A 9,423-nucleotide genomic window follows, 5' to 3' on the forward strand; every position below is an offset into this window, starting at 1 on the left:
TTATATTTTTCAAAAACCACCTATACCTTAATTGTGTGGGAGTTACGCGTATGTTAGTGGAGTGATTTTCAAATTTTAAATATTACATATTAATTTATTATTATACCAGTTATATGTATTATTTTGAAGATTATTTTTCAAGAGTAGATTACCCCTGCTTACATCGAACATAGACATAGTTCCCATATACCTGTGCGATTCAGTATTATGTGCAGCATAGTATAATACACTATTTATATTATGCATTATAACTTACTTATAAATATAATATTATAAGTACCTATTTTATTTTTGGTCAAAATATACTCATTTTTGCAACGTTTATTATTTATAATATTGTTATAGTAATATATTTTTATAAAGAATAATATTTTTACATTTAAAGTTGTTATAATTGTGAGTAATGTGACTTGTGATAGAGAGGTAGAGAGAATTGAATGCGTTGTTGACAAAAATCCTTAGAATAGACCCTGCTACTCAGTACTGTGTAATCGTGATGTTTAATTTTAAGAACAATGTGTTTTATCTTTTTTTTATTTACCTGAAAATCTTAGGGAGTGACGAAACAAAAAAAAATGTTATAATAGATAAAATTATGTAGTGTCCAGATACAAACACATCATAGGTTTTTATATCTGCATTTAATACGTTTTGTATGTATAACGTGTATAAGTACAATTAAAATGTTAAGTTTTTAGTTTTAAATTCTGATTGAAGCATTATACCTACACGTGTATTAGTTTTTTACAATATTTTTTTAAACATAAATTTATTTGTGTGTTAAATGACCAAAAGACCAAAAAGAACATTAAAAATATTTTTATCTTTAATTTAGAGGATGATAGTAGAAAATTAGATCGAGTAAAAGGTTTTAAAAGTAATTTCCTCGTACTTTTCTTGATAAACAAAAAAAATAAATGATGAAAAACAAGTTTAGTTTTGTTCTAGAGATTGGTGGAAGAACTCAAAAAATTGTATTTGACTAAAGCAGCAATTGACGAGAAGGTCGGTTTACCTGTTGATTGTTAGTTAGACTCTACATGTTGAGCATTTGGTTAAAACTTTTTTATACACGTCATAACCATGTGTGTATCTGATATGCTCTATATTAAACATGTTAATATTACTTCTTATTCTCTGTTCATTCATTTTCAACGTTCGGCTGTTCGCTTTATTTTTTTATTTCTGCCCCATTTTTTTTTTTAATTGTATAATTAATAACCCTTAAAAAATTTTCATAAATGCGGTGTTTTAGGGTGTTTCTATATTTATTCATTATTTTCTGTTTCTTTTACCAGTTTCTCGTTCTCTTAAATATCACTTTGCTCCCTGGTATCTAGACAATAGTGATATACTTTTCATAGTTATTGAATGCTGTTATTGTTTTTGATTTTAAACTGATTTTGTTTTCATGATTTATTTTAAATTTTTACGGAGCTTAAAGAGTGTATAAATGGCATACTTAATTATTTATATATCTATTATTGGTTATTACTGAATATATTGCTAAAATTTTTGACGGTGTAGAATACTGTAGATATATTGCTGCAGTTATCACTCACTGTTTGTGTTAATTGAAAATTAGGCATGATAATAGCAATTCCTTTTCTTTGTGTATACTATATATGATAATTATTAAGGAGTTCTTCGATTGTTTCATAAAATATCAGTTTACACGTTTTTGTATCGTTTTTGTTTAGCTGTATCTTTCTTGTTTTAAACAGCTAGGGATATTCTTTAAAATATTTTTCGATTTTTTTAGTGATAGGTTTGCTGCCATTTCACAAAATATTATAGTATGTTTAAAATTAATTCGCTATTTATTTGAGCTTATTAATTCTCCTGTGTGTTGGTTAGTAATTAATTGTTTTAAAACAAAATTTATAAATAGGTACATGTAAACTTTTTAATATATATAATATAAAGAGCTATTTGAATATTTTTGAATACATTGGTTCGTATTTATAATAGCTAATAGAGTGGCTGAATTTAATATAGATTTTTTTTATTAGCTTGGCAAATAATAATATGTACTTTTATTTTATTGTAATATAAAACCATTTTTTTTTTTTTGACAATATTATTACATTGTTTGATTTCATGAAAAAGCGTTAACGGCGTTAATTATTTATGATTGTGACTTGTATTACATAATTAAATTTAAATTTAAATATAATATGTCGAGTCATGTTATATACTTATATCAGTAAATAAACTAAGCTACTTCGTTTTATTTTATACTTACTTTATACTCGTACTTGAACTATTGATGATTATAAATATTGAGGGTTTGGGTAGTATAAAACCATTGATTGTTAAAAATATCTAGTACCTATTTAAATTATTATATTGAAAACTAATAATATTGTGAATGAAAATTTGCATAAAGGAATCAAAAGAACACTTGATTATGTATCAAAATATTTGCATAAAGTATTTGTGGAAGGGATTTTTAAATTTGTATTAAATTCAGTGTAGTAATTCATATTATTGTATACATTATGTTATTTTTTCAGTTCTACAGACTACAATAATAAAATAATAAGCCATACATTAATAACCTTATTCAAACGCCTTTACAGCTTACAACTGTCGGTATATATTTGTCATAGTTACAGATGTTTAACATGGTTACATGGACTTTGTCAATAGATACTTACATTGATAAAGGCTGGATTTACAGGTAAATATACCTACTGATACGTCTGACTACTTGTTGGTAAGGCTTATTACTTCAATACGTATCATGAGTTTCATATGACTAAATAAAATATTTGATCAATAATAAAGGTAAGCACTAAAAAATCCACGATTTAAATTATGCTCAACTTTAATTTTTATTTCCAATATTAAAATCCACAATTTTAATTTTTAATAACTACTCGTACTTTATTATTAGACAAAATCAAAATATCACAACCACAAAAAAATGTTCAAAATAACTAGTGATAAAGTCAATAATTAAGTATAATATGATATGGACTCATATAGTATTAATCTGGACCACGATTAAGGCAAATCGATCATTCACTAAAAAATAAATTTGAATATTTAAAATAAAAACACTGTCAGGATCAAATCTTTCATTGATAATTACAAGCTTAATAGGATATGCTACAAGCTCTAAACATTTAAACCTGTAGGGTTTGATTAAAGCTGTGCTACATTGAAGCAGATGGTGTTCGAAACATTTAGTATTGTACCAGTATTATGAGATTAAAGCAAACGTCAACGATTGTCATGTTCTAATATTTATGATTGGGTTTTAATCCAATTAACCAGTTTATGGTTGATGATGTTTTTAAATACACCACTATAACTAAATAACCTATAATACGTATTTATGTTTTAAATAATAATAATATAAGTTTAAATAATTCCAATAATAATTAAAGCTATTAAAATAAAACCAATAGTATAGTTTATTTATTCATTATATTATTTAAGAAGATATTTAGATATTAAATATTTCACTATTGAAATATAAGATATTAAATTTACTAAGCATTTAAAAAGACACGCATCTAAAGAAATTGTCTGTTACGTCTATAAAAAAGGCATTTAAAAATAAATATCAAGAAATTAAATGAGTCTTAAACGTTTTATAAGTTTGCATTTAATATAATTTTGAAATGTAAACCTCTTAGAATCTTGAATTTTAAATATTAATAAGAAACATGAAATCGATAACATACTACCTATTTTGAGTTAGAATATTTGAAAAAAAAATACTCGACAAATAGAGGTTTTTAAATATCTTTTAAACTTCATCAAAACTCTAAATTCATTGTGTCTATAAATTATAAATGGACGAAAGTTCATATCGCATATAATGGAGATTTTCACAAGTATAAAAAAATAAACACGTCGAATACAACAGTATTATAACGATATATGAAAAAGTTTGATCGAGTGTATGCTTATAAGCTGTCATATATTATGTTTAAGGTAAATAAATTATTTCTAAGTACCATATAGTAATTAATAAATATAAATTTCAATGAAGTTTTATTGAACGAATTTCAATCTCATAACTGTTTTTATATTTTCTTTTTAATATAATTTATTGTCTATAAAATTTTTCATTTTTTAATCTCTTTAAAACTATGTACCTACATAAAAATTATATTATTGTTAAGTTATTTATCAGGGTATCACTGAATGGGTTTGTTATTAATAAAAACATAATATAAATTGTATTCCAAATTTAAAAGTTCTAATTAAAGTACTTTTAATAAAAATAAATACGTAATCATAATAAAAAGGTTTTTTTTTGGACTAAAAGCTTAACATATTTATTTTAGATTATTATTATGCATACATTCAGTTTTACATAGATTAAAGCTGTATTGGTATTATAATATTATACCCCAAAATAAACTTTTTTTTTAATTTTGAGGTTTAACAACAATGGTTATAACTAATAAGACGTGATTTGTAAAAAAAAGTTAAAAAAAACTTCTCAATAATTGAAATTATTACATTAGAAATTTTTTGATATATCAAAATCAAAATCAATATTTGATCATTTGACGTAATTTATTAATAATAAAAATAACAATAATATAATACAATACAAAATATTTGATAATATAACATGTGCTATAATTATACTAAAAAGAAGAACTTATTCAATATTTTAAAACTTACTCTAATTTGAATTATTTTAAGTACTTAAATAATAATAATATTGTCACAAATGTTTATTGTTATTTTTTAATACCATAATGTATACCATGCTCTTATAGGAAATGTAATACAGTAATTTTATTTAAAACTTTTTAAGTTAATTTAATAAATTATTATATAATAATGTAATATTTATTATCTACCTATTCAATTTTAATACGTTAAAACATAATATGTAGTTTATTTTATATTATACAGGAATAATAATTGATAATATTTTTATATCAATGGTACCTATTAGAGACGTTATTTTAATTATTTTGATATGTTGATATGTTGTTACTTTTTATTATTTTATAAATAATTATATATCTATTGAGAATCTTGTAATACAAGTTTGAAAGTTTAATTCAAATGTATTAATTTTTGAAAAAACTTATTAGGTCATAATAATTACAATAAAACAAATTTTCCTAGCACAATACTTTCCCTTTTAGTTCGAAATTATTAATATAATATTATATTCCTATTATATCTTCAAAAGAAACCATTTACAATGTAAAAGCTTATTAAAAAAAAAATATTAGTCAATTAATTGGAAATAATATAAATATAATATGAATTACTTGAGGAAAAAAATATATTATGTACCTACCTATGTATTTTTTTAACAATTATTTTTTATTAAAAGAACAAAGACGAGGGTTTAAAATTGAAATGTGAAACTTAATATGAAAACCATGGTCAATAAAAATAAATACGCAATAGTAAGTACTTACTGCATAATTTAATAAAATATTTCATTTTGTTAACAATATATTTTTAAGAGGACGCCATAATATGTTGTCTTTGTTTTACTAACGTACATCATAACAAATTTGCGTTTAACAAAACACATTTTGTGATGTTAGCTTTAATATTAGTGTAAATTTACTTATTATCAAATTTGAAGGTAAGAATATTATTTAGACATAATAATATGCTTTTATTGATATTATCATTTTAAAGTGAGTTATAAAATTTTAAAGTTGTAATATTTTACATAGGCATGACTCACTTTAAAATAATGATAATATCAATAAAAGCATATGTCACTTTCTAGTTAATATTTTTACCTTTAAATTGGATAATAGGTAAATTTACTCTAATATTAAAGCTTACTTCCCAAAATGTGTTCTGCTAAACTAAAATTACAATACGTGTACGATAGTAAAACAGAGACAACACATACGGGTGTATGGCGTTCGCTTGAAATCTATGTTTTAACAAATAGAGAGAACTATTAGAAAAAAATGTATAAACTTGTTTTTAATTGTTCTCAAATAGCAATTACTACACTGTCTTATAGTTAGATTTTGGTTTATCGTTTCTGAAAGTCTACTACGATTTCTATTACGATTGAAATTTTTTCAAAACCAGACACTTGCATACACTATATTACAAGTACCTATATATTTATAGTGTACATTTTTTTCGATGGATTTCCGTCTATTTTTACCAAATGAGTTAAGCATTAAACGAACGATACTTAAACAGTATTGTTATATTGTTTAGATGTTATCTGCGTGTACATTTCTATTCGACAAAATGTTTAACTTATTTTGCTACTAAATTCAGTACACAACACAAGATTGAAGATCAAAGATTCTAAAATAAAATTTTTCTTACTAAATCGTGAATGTCACGCTCATCGTTTAAATATTTAATATATTAAAACAGTTAATAAATAAATAATAATAATAAAAAAAAATTCTACTTAAATGTATTTACATTGAAGAATTTCCATTAATCAACGAAACTATCACATTGCAGTAGTTACATTATTTATATTACAGCCAGATGAAGTTAAGTTGTTTAAAAAATGTAATTTTAAAAAGACAATTTGATCGAGGCTCAACGGTTTAAACTTTTGATTATTGCCAATTCGTGTTGAAAAATAAATATTGGTATGAAATGAATAGAATTTTAAACGAATTATTTCATTTTATTTTCATGTTAGCTTATAATGAAAAAAAATATACGGTGATCACGTGCAAGTTTTTTCAATGCCTTTCGCATAACTAAATATATTTATTTTATATAAACAAATGAACTGATGAAATATGCATGACACAATAAAAAGATTATGATATAATATTATATGTAAATATTTTGAACATTCTCAATCCAGAGTTAGATTTGCTGAGATTGTTTTATTTTGAATTATATTTTAACGACTCATACGGCATAGGTACACGGCAGAATATTCGAGGACATTATACAATATATATATATATATATATACGTATTTCATATATATATATACGTACGTTACCTGCGATGTATACGTGGCGCTCCGGCTTTTAATTGTAAATGGCAAAATTGCAAGAACATAATATATTATACATAGTTAAAGCGCCTCCGCTGTTTCGTTTTTTCACATCGTAACAAATGAATGACCAATAACATTATTACTCATCTGCCCGTATATAGCTTCTGATAATTAAAACCCAATACTACACCGCAATAATGGCCGTCGGTTTGTCTACCACTACCACCGTCAGTAGCTTTAGCTACGGTATGTCTTATTGTCATGTGATATGCATTTCCTGTCTTTGTGTCACTAAAATTATGTACTTTTAATCTTTAAATTTTAACATCGAAATTTTATTTCATTTTAATAATGACATAAATTTAAATTTTAATAATATAATCATAAACAATAGAAATACGATTATTATACTGACCCAGTATACATATATATGTAACTATTTAACTTTAGGTTATTACCTACGCACATTATGTATACATATCATCACACGAAATATACTATTGTTTAATATATGTATTGCGTGTGGTATAGGCACATAATTTTAGATTCTGAGCGGAACGAAGAATGTATTTTTAAATGATTTTTTTATAATGAATGTTGGGTGTTTATTTTAATGAGACAAATTATTCAGTAATAAATTATGAACCACTACAGTGTACCTATATTGGTTATAGGTACTTTAAAGTTCAAATAACGATCATTAAAATACTAATATTGAGTAATATATACTTATCCTTATTTCAAGCGTATAGTCATAAAAAAAAGCTAGGTAACCTATCCTAACGTCAATATAATTGATATATAATTTAAAATTAATCTGAAAGTATTATTTAGAGACCTGTTAAGTATTTTAACACAAAATTGAATTATATAACATAAATTCTTCTTGTTAAAATATCATGAAAAAGTAATATATAAATATGTACCTACACTATGTAGTAATAATAATAATTAATAAATAATAAATTATATTAATTATAATAAATTATATATGATAAATTATTATGGGTAATATAAATAACTATATATTATTATTATCAATAACGTTAAATACATGAATTAAATATATGTATTTTATTAGAATATATTTAAATATCATATTTATTTGCATAAATAAAGATTACACAAAAATGAATGATCAGTTAATAAATACAACAGAATAAAAATGGTTTAGAGAATGTTATACATTACATTTTGAAAATAATTATGCTCTTATGAATTATAAATTATAATTTTAAATAGATTGGCGTCAACGATGAATTTGATGGTGTCGGAGATAGAGACAGGGGTTCTATTTGAGCAATTCGGCCAGTGATCCCGGAAGTCTTTCTCTTTTCTATGTTGAATATTCTGCGTTGTGCAGAATTTTTCGAAAATAATACGTTTAATGTTGATATGAACCCCACACGAAGTATATTATATTGGGGCGTCATTGTATGCGATTTTACATAAACAATAGTTATGAAAACATTGTTATTATAAACGTATTGTTTGATGAAACTAGTGAGTAAAAAATGTAAAAAAAAAGTTCAAAAGTAACGAAATATAAAAAATACTGTTTTTATTATTATATACTTACAGTTTGTAGCCTACACGAACACACCATTTGTCATTGTATATACTATCTATACATCTATACCCAGTTGTAGCTTTGTTCCTGTTGTTCTTATTCTTCACCCTATATATTATTATAGCGCTGACCTAGGAAGTTATTAAAACGTCAAAGATGACTGAACTAACCACTTGCCTTTTCAAAAAAAAAAAATAAATAAACTACAAAATTCATTTTTGTTTGTATTTAATTTTTTTACGGAATAACATAATGATAAAAATAAAAAAGTGGTCAAGTAGGTAACCATTCTGTTATACAGTAGTGATTAGATAACGAGTGTACCTGAATAAATCACAGTCATGAATTTGTTAAATTAAATTTGAATTCAAAATAATTTATATTTTAGTCATAAGTCAACTTAAATTATTAAGTATGGTTTACTCTTACTGCGTATTTATATTGCAACTGTGGTAGTTTACTACTAGTGATACCGCGTAGGGTTGAAAACAACATGATGTTATATGATTACACTGACAGTTATTATATTATAATTTAGTATATTATTTATATCATGTATTATTGTTATTAATTTTAAGACAATAAATACTCGTTGTAGAATGATTTGAACAGGTTCGAGATGTAAATAGACAATACCTATCTTAAAATGAATCTGATAATAACTTAAAAATATCATTGTATATAATAAAATAAAACAATTTCAAGTACCCACAAATAATATCATTACATGTTGATTATCCTCAAAACAATAAAATATGCTGCTGAAGATTCACCTCCCTACAGAGGATGGCTATATTTAGTTGAAAATATAAAAAAAATCTGAATACAAATCATCGCCGTGTTATCCACAAGATACCTCGAAACACATCAATATATCACCAATATTCAAAAAAGGGTCATACATGTCACTTAA

Source organism: Rhopalosiphum padi, chromosome 3, assembly GCF_020882245.1.
Source record: "Rhopalosiphum padi isolate XX-2018 chromosome 3, ASM2088224v1, whole genome shotgun sequence".
Taxonomy (NCBI): domain Eukaryota; kingdom Metazoa; phylum Arthropoda; class Insecta; order Hemiptera; family Aphididae; genus Rhopalosiphum; species Rhopalosiphum padi.